The 13078-nt window shown below is 33.4% G+C and overlaps 1 long non-coding RNA gene across 1 annotated transcript; it reads left to right on the top strand.

Moving 5' to 3' along the window:
• The first annotated feature begins 3529 nt into the window (after window positions 1–3529).
• Window positions 3530–5893, top strand: LOC145278683 (uncharacterized). Its single transcript, XR_013868381.1, has 2 exons — window positions 3530–3671; window positions 4781–5893. It is a non-coding gene; the product is annotated as an uncharacterized LOC145278683 (long non-coding RNA).
• The last annotated feature ends 7185 nt before the right edge of the window (window positions 5894–13078 follow it).

Below are 13078 nucleotides of genomic sequence, written 5' to 3'. Positions count from 1 at the left end.
GATACTACACTTTGATCTTTGTTGGAGCGACCACGAAGTGCCGCTGACGACTGTATATATTTGCCTCTCCCACGAGAGCAAATTAGGCGCAAGGCTATTTTTAATGTAGAGAGGGGGAGAGGGACCAGCTCCCCCGAGAGGAGGGGAAGGGGAGCTGGTAATGCATACATACATACATACATACATACATATTTAAACAGGCAGATGAGATTCATATAATAGACTAGCTTGGGTGCCCAGCATCACTCGAGTGTTTGTAGGTTGGTGTTGAGAAAAAAAAAGTTGTAGTAGGCAGTCAGGCTCGAACCCGTAACGCGAACGAAGAAAAAAAAGTGACGTGTTAGATGCTGCGCCCATTGCCAAATTGGAAGTGATTTACGTTTAAATTAAGGCTAGACAATCGAAAAGAAGCGATGACTTTAAAAAATATCGGCGAAAAAGCGACCCCTCTCTGTAGAAAAGTGCCCAGTTAAGGGTGAAAGAATTAATGTTTTTAGCCAATATATAAAATGTTAAAATTCTAATTATAGATACATACATATTTATATATATATATATATATATATATATACATATATATATATATATGATGAGAATAATGGAAATAGTATTCCGACAAAATAGAGAAATAAAAAGGAACAAACCAAGTTATGTGTTCATCAACGTTTCGTCTTTCTTTCGAGGAAGTCTTAAAATAAAGAGGACACGTTGATGAAATATAACTTAGTGTGTTACTTTTATTTATCTCTCTTTCTCTCCCCCCTCTCTCTCTCTCTCTCTCTCTCTCTATCTATCTATCTATATATATATATATATATATATATATATATATATATATATATATATATATATATATATATAATTCTCCAAGTTCCAATTATCAAGTTTTTTCAGTTGCTCATTTATTACTTTTCAGAAGGTAACCATTATAATATTGTTTCGTTTGCGATTAATATTGGTAACGCTGAAAAAATAGCAAACTGTGCTGGTTGTATGAACCATGTAAATGGTTCAAAATAGTGTTTTTCTATATTTTAAGGTTAACATTTTATGAGGACGACTAAAAATGCAGCATGACATAATTTCGCAGACTTCTTAGTCCCAAATGAAAAATATTGTAATGGATACCGTTTGAAAAGTAATAAATGAACAACTGAGAAAACTTGATATTTGCAACTTGGAGAATTTTTATATACTCTGGAACCCAATAAAAGACATTCATTGAGCTTGAATGTTTTTAAAATTTATATAAAAGATGTTTTAATATAAAAAAAAACTTTATTGATAAAAAATTAATCCATTTAGATTGGTATACAAACTGAGTAACGTTATATATATATATATATATATATATATATATATATATATATATATATATATATATATATATATATATTAATGAAAACAAAGGGATGTAGTGCTCATCTGATATACGCAATGGTAAACTCAAACTAATATAACTAACAGTATTTATACATAGAATTATATTTATATATATATCTAATTAAGATGATGATAAAGGTTCTCATACTGAATTTTTCTCGTTTTACTATTAGGTCCCATTTGACAAGGGCAGAGATCTCTTTGGGCTACTGCACTGCCTGAAAAAAAACAATTTTTATTATTTCAGCTGCTTTGAAGGCTTTCCAATCGGATTATATGCATCGTCACGCTGGACTTATTTTGGAGTCCATTCTCTCTAAAGAACTATTTTGCATTTCGGGTCAACTTGAGAGGATTTTCATGCAAGCTGAAATATTGTACGCGATTTGTTTATATATATATATATATATATATATATATATATATATATATATATATATATATATATATTACATATCCAACATTTTTTTACTCTTTATTTGGCAATTTATAACTACATTAAATTGCGATTTCACTTAATGCCTTAACTAGCAAATTCTAGCATTGCTACAAATATAATTTGCTGATTTCTTTATGTCCTCTGATAAGAAGAATAACAAGAATAACATTCTTTGAAACTCCGCGGTATAAGGACTTTTTAAATTGTTTTATATAAATTATATTTGGAGTATTCAGTCGAACAATAAATTTTTATTGTAAAGCTCAACTTACAGTTTTAATTTTCTTTCTCTTATATATATATATGTGTGTGTGTGTGTGTGTGTGTGTGTGTGTGTGTGTGACGCGTAAGTGTTGGAGGCATATTATTGTCTGTTATAACTCGAGTTTATTTTTGCCATTTTGCCTGATATTTAGCAAGTAATATCTCATAACGTTGTTTTAGTTTTATTTGGAAGGAAAATTCAAAAGTCGTGGTTGAAACTATTTGTTTTATTTTTAGGAATTTTCAAAATTACTCTATGTAAAAGTTTTGAATAGATGAAACTGTTTTGCATATTTCCAATTGACGCTTTGTATTTTAAAAAAAATTAAGTATTAAAATTGACGATAGTATTGAAATGCTAGCTCTGACGAATCAAAGAAATACACAATTGTTTACAAGGTAGTGCTGACAATCATCTGATCCTTTGGTATACATTCTGTAATCCAAGGATATAAAATGATAAAAATTAAAAAATTATCTAGGGATATGCGAGATAGAATCATTGAGCGTTACAAAGGAAGGCAAGATTACTGAAAAATTAGCAAAGAAAATTCTCACACAGCCAATCAGAGATTGATCACTGACAACAACCGGTGGTATTCCCTGACGTCCCTGACAACAAGTCTCATTTAGATTACAGTACTCTCCACTATTTTGATAACTTTGCAAATGAATTTGTGTTATCGCAACAGTCGCTTTCCATTGGCTTTTCACTGGCAATGACTATTTGTTTTCACTGGAATTTGGGTGGCAATAAGTCTCCCTGAGGTTCCAGTCTCCTTCGCACGCATCTAGTGGAGGTCTGGTTAGGTCTTGGTGGTGGTGATGATGATGATGATGATGATGATGATGATGATGATGATGATGATGATGATGATGATGGTGGTGGTGGTGGTGGTGGTGGGCGTAGTCTTCTCTTTTAAGGCTAAAATTAGCAAGTAGCTAGTAAAAAGAAGATCGGTCGCCACTTTAGAATAAGACTCGAACGATTGATTAAAAGTAACGATGACAAATTAATAGCTAATAAAGCTTACAATCCGTTTCCACATAAAGATAGAAAGGTAAATTTGCTTGTATTTAGTAGAAGTAAATTGTTGTATTTTTGTTCTTACACGAATTTTGTTGTTAACGTTACTTCACAATCGCGCCAAATTCAATCTTGTTGCTCAAACAAAAATTCCATAGAAATTGCTCATTTTAACCTATATTTTACGTACTCGAAATTTAATCTGGCTTCGTTGCTTGTATTGAGGAAAAGTGTACATTTTACTTGCCTCCCTATGAGAGCAGAGTTAGACACAAGGTTGATTTTTAATGTGGGGAAAATCCCGCTCCTCAAAAGGGGGCATTTAGGATAGGAACAAAAATAAAATTGTCTCAGTCATGAAGGATTTCTCCTCCACTGAGCGAGGACAGAAAAGGTGAAGTATAGCATCAAAAAAGAAATATGTTTTTAAGGGGATGACGTCATAAAAAATGAATAGTAGTCGCCAAAAGCAGCGTGACGTCATAAAAAAATATATGAGTTACCAAAAGCTGTATATATTTTGTTTGAAATGAGCAGCAGCAACCGTCATTATTGGCTGTGAGTATTCATCTCCCTCCTACCACGGGAGGTCCTGGATATGACCTAAAACTATATCCGATGGTGAGGCCCCATCTTGCGGTCCTTGGGGAGTGTGGAGCCACCCTTTAATTGCCATTGCTCCCAGGTCCACTCTGACCCGGAGTGGCAGTACCTATTAGGGTCCCAACTATGGGTTTAAAAAAATATACTCCATTAAAAATCGTTCCTCAAAATAACTAGATTCGGCATTAAATAACCTGAAAAAGGTTGATATGCCGTAAAACAAAAACAACCAACCAACCTACCACGGGAAGATTTGACACTAAGTCAGAATGTTCGGATTTTAAAAGCCAGCAACCAAGAAGAAGCGCACTTTGGTCTAGAAAATAAAACGTCTGATCAAGCCCGCCAGCATTCTCGAGTATGAACGCCTCAGGCGATTAACAATAAACTGACCCCTTCTCATAGGGAGATGGTAAATCCTTGGAGCGTGAATCTGTTAGAACTTCTGCCTAATCGTAAAACTGCCACCTATATCTATCAAACTGATTGTCGTGTACGCACCACTCCAGATAAAATTAGGTTAACTACCTGGGTGGACTGCTGCTACTTTTTCAACCATTTTTCTTCTAAGCTGCAACAATGCGGGATGAGGGTGTACAAAAATGTAGGGTATGTGAAATCTTGGAATAGATTTAAGAAAAAGAGCGTCATTCATTCGCTTAATAAAGGGCTTATTTTTACTGCACAAACATTTTGTTCAATTTGAACGTTCCTGAAAAGGTGTACAAACGTATTGATTGATCCCAGGGTTTCTTTTTCTCTGCAACCTGTCTCTCACAGACGTAATGTAGCTAGTCTAAGTCTTTTCTATAAATAATATGATGACAGATGTTCTTCAGAATTGTCTGATGCTTCAGAATTGTCTCTGCTTCTTTTGTTACAGCTTGTTTGACTCTTTAGTTTTGTGGATGCTAATGCATTTATTGATCAGCGCTATTTTTAAATAGTATTTTCAAGTTTTATGATATCTCTTTTTATTAAATTATAAGATAAGTACAGAATATGTACAAAACACCCTCCCCATGTTAAGAATGGCTTACTAAATAATAATGTTTTTATTTCAGTACGGATCAATATGTGCACTAGTACCGTCTAGTGGTCTCCACAAATCTGCTGCTTTGATACTTCATACAGCTCTCTATGCAACATAGCGCGGACGTGCGTATGGCGACTGTATGCAAATGCCGAGCCGTGTGCGAAGTGACGTCACGACGAGGAAGCAAAGAAAAAAAAGGAAGAACGTGCACGCAGATTGAGGATCACTTTTAATTCGGCAAAGTACCCGGAAATAAATGTCGTTGCAAAGGAAAAAAGTGAGTTATTCTTGTCTTGGTCTCTTTTGCGACGGAGTCTACAACGTGTTAGGGTACAGGTGTCCACATGTTACATCTATTCTGGTGGATTCTTTTCGAAGAATTTTTAGTTTGTTAGTCTCTTTCTACTCACTACTTTTCTCCTACCTATAGTCTTGCTCTTAGTTTTTGTTAGTTTCTTACTTCATGTCTTGATGCTAAGCATAAAACTTAGTTTGATCATCAGCAAAGGAATGGTTCATGTCTAATGGACTGCGTCATTAAAAATCAATGTATTCTATAGAAGTTCGTTGTTTATGACGTAATTCCTTATGAGCGTTTGTGGAAACTGCAACAGCAAACAGAATTGTCATCTCGAAGCTAAGATGAAGGCAAATAAAAGGAAGCATAGCTGCGGTAATAATACCAAAAAGAGGAAAGAACACACTGGGGCGTGCGTAGCAGGTGGGAAGAAAAGGCGTAACATTTATCGTGCATCTAAAGTTGCTCGACGAAAGAAATCAAGCGATAAACATCGTCAGTTGATGCAGTTCCGACGTCGCCACAGACCGCGAGCGGCCATTTTGAAGAAAATCTACGAACACTATCTCAGAAATAAGACTCAGTGCGTCGACAGGAGTAGAAAAAGGGGAGGAGCCAACAGGATGACAAAAGAAGGAACCGATCAGTCCTCTCGGGCTTGCGTATCAGCCGGAGCAACGAGTGTCTCAATTAATCTCAAAAGTGGAAAATGGTCAAAACATTCCCAGTTATCTAAAGAACACCCGATATGGTTCATTACTGGCGGGTATAAATACTGAAAATTAGTTCGAAACTAAGGACAGTAATAATAGTAATATAAAAAGCAAAGTTTTAAAAGTAAAATATGTATTTTTTTCTTTGTTCTATTGATAACGCAGAATAACCATTCAAAGAATTTCAGTACTTGCGGAAATTCCCGAGTTTTGACATATACAGTTACCTGAATTGTGGTTGTTGTTTTTATGCAAACAATTAATTGTGTATTTTTCGTGACCGTCAAAAAAATGGCAATGTTTTTTCTTTTTTTATATTATTTTTGTAGGAAGGTTACAAATGGGGCGTGAAGAACGATGATTTTTATAATTATTTATTTTTCTCTAATGTCTATTTTTAAAGGTTGCTTGGATAAGCTTTTAAATAACGTAGCCGCAGCAATATCTGCGAAAACTTCTGTGTTGAGCATTAAAAATGGTTTTATGCTTAGTTTTTGTTCAATATTAATAGATGAGGAAACGTTTTGAGTTAAAATCCATTTAGTATTATGCATGTAACTTAATAAAAATACGCTAGAAATGTAGGTACTCATGCAACTTTCGACCCGGATTTCCGTGACTTTGACTCGGGCTCGGAAGGTAGATGACAAGAGTTGCCGGAACAGGCACTGATCAAATGTTATAACGCTGAGAACAAAACCTAGTCGATTTTTTGTTTTTTGTATAAAAAGTATTTTAGTAATTTTGGGAGGTGTTGAAGTCCCACCCTTACACAGTTGAGATCCCTAGATGTAAGAAAGCCTTTTACTCAAATAGCTTCTTCCCCAGAATGGCAGGACTTTGATATTCTCTTCCGGTTTAGTGCTTCCCCGACCGTACTGACATGCAGAAGTTCAAGTGCAATGTGAACAGACATCTTGCTGCTAAACTCCCTACATAGTACCCCTTGGACTTAGGTCCCTGATAGTAGCCCCTTACATCAAAGTGGCAATGTGCCTTGTTTGGGGTGAAAATGTAATAAAAAAAAATAAAAAATAAAAAACCCACTTGTCGACACAACTTTTTTTTTACTCATATTCACCCTAAAAAAGGTTCTGCCTGTCTGCCTCTCTCTCTCTCTCTCTCTCTCTCTCTCTCTCTCTCTCTGTAATCTTACAACTTTTAAAATGGATCAAACGTTGTATTTAGAGACTTGCAGAGAAAATAAAACGTTCACACCAACTTTTTAAGTGAAAGAAAGTTATTTACTTCATTTAGTATCACACGTAAGTCGCCGACTTACAACACGGCACAATATGTTCTCTCTCTTTCTTTCTCTTTCTTATCAGATAGCAGTCCTTTGTTTTAGCTACAATCATCGGTTGTGCTGCAGTAATTCTCTATAGGACCTACAGACCTTTGTAGTAGTCGGCCAGAACTCACCTGTAGCAGCCGGTCGTTTCGCTTTCGCTTAGGGAAAATCTTCACGTGCAAAAAAATCGGTCTCGCGTCCCTTCTCTCCCGTCTTTTCTTTCGGTCTTGATGCAGATATGTATGCATTACATCCTGTGATGTCAAGCTTACGCCACGGCTTAAATGCTGACGCAACATTATCTCGGCACGTGAGTCGTCATGCGTACGTGTTCTTCTCCTATTTACTCGAAACTAAGCAGAGTTCTCATCACTCGAGGATATACTGAGGTCTATTATTACCATTTAATTCCTTTCTGTTCACTGTCTTAATGTTATATATATATTATTATTGTTTTTGTTGTTATTATTCGTTGTTATTGTTCTTTGTTAAAAGTGAGTCTTTTTAAAGTGAGTCTTAGAGAGAGAGATGTTGTTGAGAGAGATGTTCATGTTATGACGAGATTCATATATATAAAATGTTCATACTTAGTTACTTGTAATAGAAGCTCTTTGAGTGATGAAACAGTGTTCAGACAGTCTTAGTGTTCACATTGTAGATATGAGATGTCGAGACGTGTATGTAAAGACATTTTAAAACACATGATATACAAGACATATAATAACAATTTTCACTTTACCTTTTGGTAGAATTACGACACAAAGACGACGTTTATAACAACACATGATGGGTTCATTTCTTCTCCCGACCGGTCGTGGTTTTCTGAGTCAAGAATTCAAAGCTTCACATTCTAAGTTTTAAAGATGGCCGTCTCGCTTCTAGACGTTCGAATGTCCATGTCTGGACTGTCGTCTGTCGTCCTCAGACTCTCTCCCAGTTTCTCCCTGCTTAACTCTAAAGTTTCTAACTATATCGAGAACTTACCATTTTCCATGACGTCATACACATGTCAAAACATGTGTCTTCTTTCACGTGTTCTGGAAATGCGTGTCCAAAATTTTTTCCTTTGTTTACAAAAGGAATTTTAACCTATATTCCCAGTAACCTATATTTCCAATATGTTAAAAACATGTTTATTAAATTATCCTATAGTTGCATTCCTCAATTGAATTTTTCATAACAGAATTGACAACGCACATTCTTTTCTTGAAACTATTTTATCTCTAAGCTAAACAATGGTTTGTTTTCACATTCCATTTGCTAATTCTCTCTCGTAATCTATTTCTAAACCTAAATTACGAGGTGCGAATTTCGTCTATGCTATTTCATTTTCATTTTAACTAAATCTCTCTATTTTTATACTTACATGAAAAGAGGATAGCCCTTATCATGTAACATTAAATTCTGCAAACCTAAACCTATCGTGTATGGTAAACAAATTTATTATATAAATGGCAAATATCGGTTTGTATGCCGAGCTAAAACTTAAGAATTCACAACGAACACTCACAATGTTGGCATTTTTTAATCGGCATAACCGGATGTAAAATATCTAAAATTAAAAAATGTATTCGGGAATCAAATGGCTATTTGTATGATTAAATGTTATCAAGATGTTCACGCAGTTTTTAATATTATGTAAAAGGAGTTAATTGTGTGTGTGTGTTTTTAATTAGTTATTTGCCTTATACTAATTCGAGTTATGTGTGTATGTCAAGAGAAGAAATGGGCTAGGCGAAGAAGAAGAAAAAGGGATAGAAATTATGCTACACTTTTTACTCGGGCAATGTCGGATAGTCATGCTAGTACATATATATATATATATATATATATATATATATATATATATATATATATATATATATATATATATATATATGAGGATCATTCCAAGTAAAGCCTTCTATATTTTTAGTTAGTGAGGAAAAACGCATGCCACACACATGTCTATAGTTTTGGAAGTAAAAAATGTACAAAAACTGTTATTTTAAGACTAACAAAAACTAAACGAACTTATGCAACGTTTTAATTTCTTAATAGCCATACATAAGACTGAAATTAAACAAAGAACAAGTGAATTTACTAGAAGTCTGGAAAAAACATGGATTACAATAGAAAAATGCGAGCATGAAAAGCAATATGGTTAAGCTTCATCATGGAAAAGTAAAGGACTAGTTGTTAAAACTGGAAAGAAAAATACAAGATATTCTAGTAAAATTATAATACATTTATAACTTAAAATATTGCAGCATTAAGAATTTTCTTAATTCAATTTATAACGCTACATAATATAATTCTTAATGCTGCAATATTTTAAGTTATAAATTTATATTTTTTACTAGAATATCTTGGCCTTTTCGTTTCCAGATTTAACAACTAGACCTTTACTTTTCCATGTTTAATCATAACCATATTACTTTTCATGCTCGCATTTTTTTATTGTAATATATATATATATATATATATATATATATATATATATATAATTCAGTAAAAAACGTATACATATATTTATTTCTGTCAGAAATTGTTACACTACACTGAGGATTACGTAAGCATGAAACACTAATGTATGTACGCCTAAAAAAATAATTATATATTCAAGCCACTCTATATTATTGTTGTTAATTATAATATAATTCAAGCCCCTCTATATTATTGTTGTTAATTAACACAATAAAAATCCTAACGTCTTGGCTGTTCTTCATATTTATAAATTATTTGTAAATACAAAAATAATACTTATTGCAACAAAAAAATAAGCTAATGCATATATTATAAAAATAGAAATTGTAACTTATTTATATTATAATATAAGCTACAATTCTCCCGGCCATGTGTTGTCCTGGCTGAGTCTGGTTGACGCAAGTATTAAATTGATTTGTATCGCGTAGACACACGCACACACAACAAACACATGCTCGCACACACACAACCGTATGCACACTCGCACACACACACGCACACACGCGCACACACCCGTGCACACGCACACACACGCACACACGACCACACGCGCACACACATATGCACATAAATACACATGCACACACAAAAAACACACGCACACGCTCACTCAACCACACATGGACGCACACGATCTCGCACACGCACGCATACATACACGTACACACGCACGTACACATTATGCAAATTGTCAGGACCAGGCAATTTAAAGGCTTTAAAATCACACATAAGGAGATTTTGAGGTATATATACTGTCGATTTCTGGTTCTGATTAAATGTTAGAGTAAAACTGCGTAACTGCAAAAACCGGATCTCGGCTATAATTATTATATTGTTCGCTTAATCCATTTAATTTTTTTTATTTAGCGTATAAAGAAATACGTTTAGTCAACTGTACTTATAAAAAAGATCTATCTAGTCTTGAAAAAGGATGAAATAATAGCTTATCAGCATGTGCCGATGTTTCGGGAAACAGTATTTTATAGCAATATGTATGATCTATGAAAACACAAAAGTTTACCGTAACTGTATAAGAAAAATTATTTAGCGCATAAAGAAAGAATATTAGTCAATCGTACTTTAAAAAAAAAGAAAGATTTATCTAGTTTTTAAAAAAAAGATGAAATAATGGCTTATCAGCATGTGGTGACGTGGTGAAAAAAAACAATATTTAATAACAACATGTACGATCTATGTAAACACAAAAGAGTTAGCCCTGTAGCGTAACTGTATGAGAACAACTAACGTCTAAGGTATATTTAATGTAAACATTAAAGAATTCTTGGCTTATGAACATGTCTCGATGTGTCGCAGTTAGTTATTATGGTTTATTTTATTTAAAACGACTGCCTCTTGTAGAAAGTGACGCCATATTTGAAAATTTCTGGAGCGTTCGTTTTTGTAATAAATTGTAGATTCTGAAGTGAACGAATTTTCAGCTCTCAGTCAATGAGATTTAGCAGTAAGTGAGATGGGTTAATTTATTATTGTTGAGTTTGGAAATGGAAAGATTATGGTATGTCTATGATTATATGATACAGTTAATGAGGGTGAGATCCCATATCTGTCGAAAGTGCAGAAACCCTTCCGGTAATGAGTGGATTGGTAGGAGGACATGTTATTTAGAACGAAAAATAGGAACTACTTCCTCTAAAGATGGTTGCGATTGTAATGATGTTGCTCCTAGGATGACATGTAGGATTTTTTATAACGATTATGTATGTCTAAAAAGGTGTTCTCAAGTTGCATAAAATAGTAACTAAAATTCTAGGCATAATAAATTTGTATGTGGCATCTATTGTTGTAAATCTACGGCACTTTGGTCTAAAGGGGTATTTCTGCAATCAAAATATTATATACCGGATAAAACATCAATGTGGAAAAAATACTATGGTAACTCAAAGCTAATCAGAAGAAATCGTTTCTATAAAAAGTCAATGTTGGAAAAGTTGATATAGTAACTAACAGGCAATCAAATATATCAGCTCACATATTCTGACAACTTTTGAACACCAATAATTTTATTATAACTTTTATTTTAATGAACTAAAATTTAATACTTTTATTTCAAAATATAGCTGAGAAAGTGACCTATGAACTGTAAAAATAGTTTGAAATTTAATCGCAGAAGTTCTAAATGAGTAAAACTAACACTTAATCATATACTCAAATACCGCAGTGTTTGAATGAATAAATTATTTCATAATCAAAGAAACACACACACACACACACACACACACACACACACACACACACACATATATATATATATATATATATATATATATATATATATATATATATATATATATATATATATATAATTAACTGCGTCCGTAAGTTCGTTCCCTATCAATTCAGAAAAGGGCTAGGCCGATTTTTTTTAACTTCAAAGTACTGGGTGTGTTTGGGAGTGTTCTTTGCGTAGGTTTTTATATCGGAATAAATCCAATAGGTATCGATAATCGAAAAATTTTGATTAAATAAGGAAATCAAATTTCGACTAAAGTTGCAGAATCTAACATCACAAATATATTTGAGAAGTTTTGTTACCGCACAATCAGAAAGACCCAGCCTATAATATTAACTTCATATTCTTTTTAGAGCACAATTAAACCATGATACTTGGCTTTTGGATTTTAAACTTGAAGTAAAGCCATTATTTACAGATAATTTTATTAAATCAACTATTATCTACAGTGCGATGTACGCTTCACTGTATTGGAAATCACGGAGAGGCATGAGAAGCTTCCGCCCGGTGCAGTTCGAGTAATTTGAGCAGGTGATCAACTGATTTTATTTTTTAAAAAATCAAAGTATGCGAGACTGGAAAATATGTTTCAATCCCAGACATTGTCGAGTCTCCCTTCTAGTATATATATATATATATATATATATATATATATATATATATATATATATATATATATATATATATATATATATACTAGAAGGGAGACCTTCGTGGATATTCTTGGCCGGATGTGTGATTTTCCCTGGCAGGGTGGTCACTGAAGCATGTTTGCATATGAGTACCATTAGTTATCACATCCAACATATATATATATATATATATATATATATATATATATATATATATATATATATATATTGGTTGTATCATCAACCGAGAATAAAATCTCCTCAAGGATCATTGAAATCACAGACAATGATTTTATTGGTTAAAAGTGATATTATCGGATATAACAAATGGTTACACGAATTGATATCTATATGCATACAAAAATTGTATTAATTATTTATTAAATCTGCTTTTGTTTCGTACATCTGGGGAGTAATTACTAATTGCGCAGATGTGATTTGTAATTTATATGTGAAATTAAATCCATGTGTTGAGGTCCATGCTGATTACCGCAACGAATTAGCATTGTATCTTTGTTCTTGATATTAATTAGCTTAATCTGTTCTGGTGTTGCTTCAATGGCATAAATTCTAAAGGCTGATTATTTATACATGCCTTATTAAAGACGATGGATTTTATTGTTTCGTTATTTTCTTAATAGTTGTTCGAACTCGGTTGAATCTCCAGTGTTAATT

This window comes from Euprymna scolopes, chromosome 1, assembly GCF_053919585.1.
Source record: "Euprymna scolopes isolate OS-2025 chromosome 1, ASM5391958v1, whole genome shotgun sequence".
Classification (NCBI taxonomy): domain Eukaryota; kingdom Metazoa; phylum Mollusca; class Cephalopoda; order Sepiida; family Sepiolidae; genus Euprymna; species Euprymna scolopes.
Note: the sequence above shows the minus strand (reverse complement) of the source record. Positions and strands in the feature narration are given on the sequence as shown.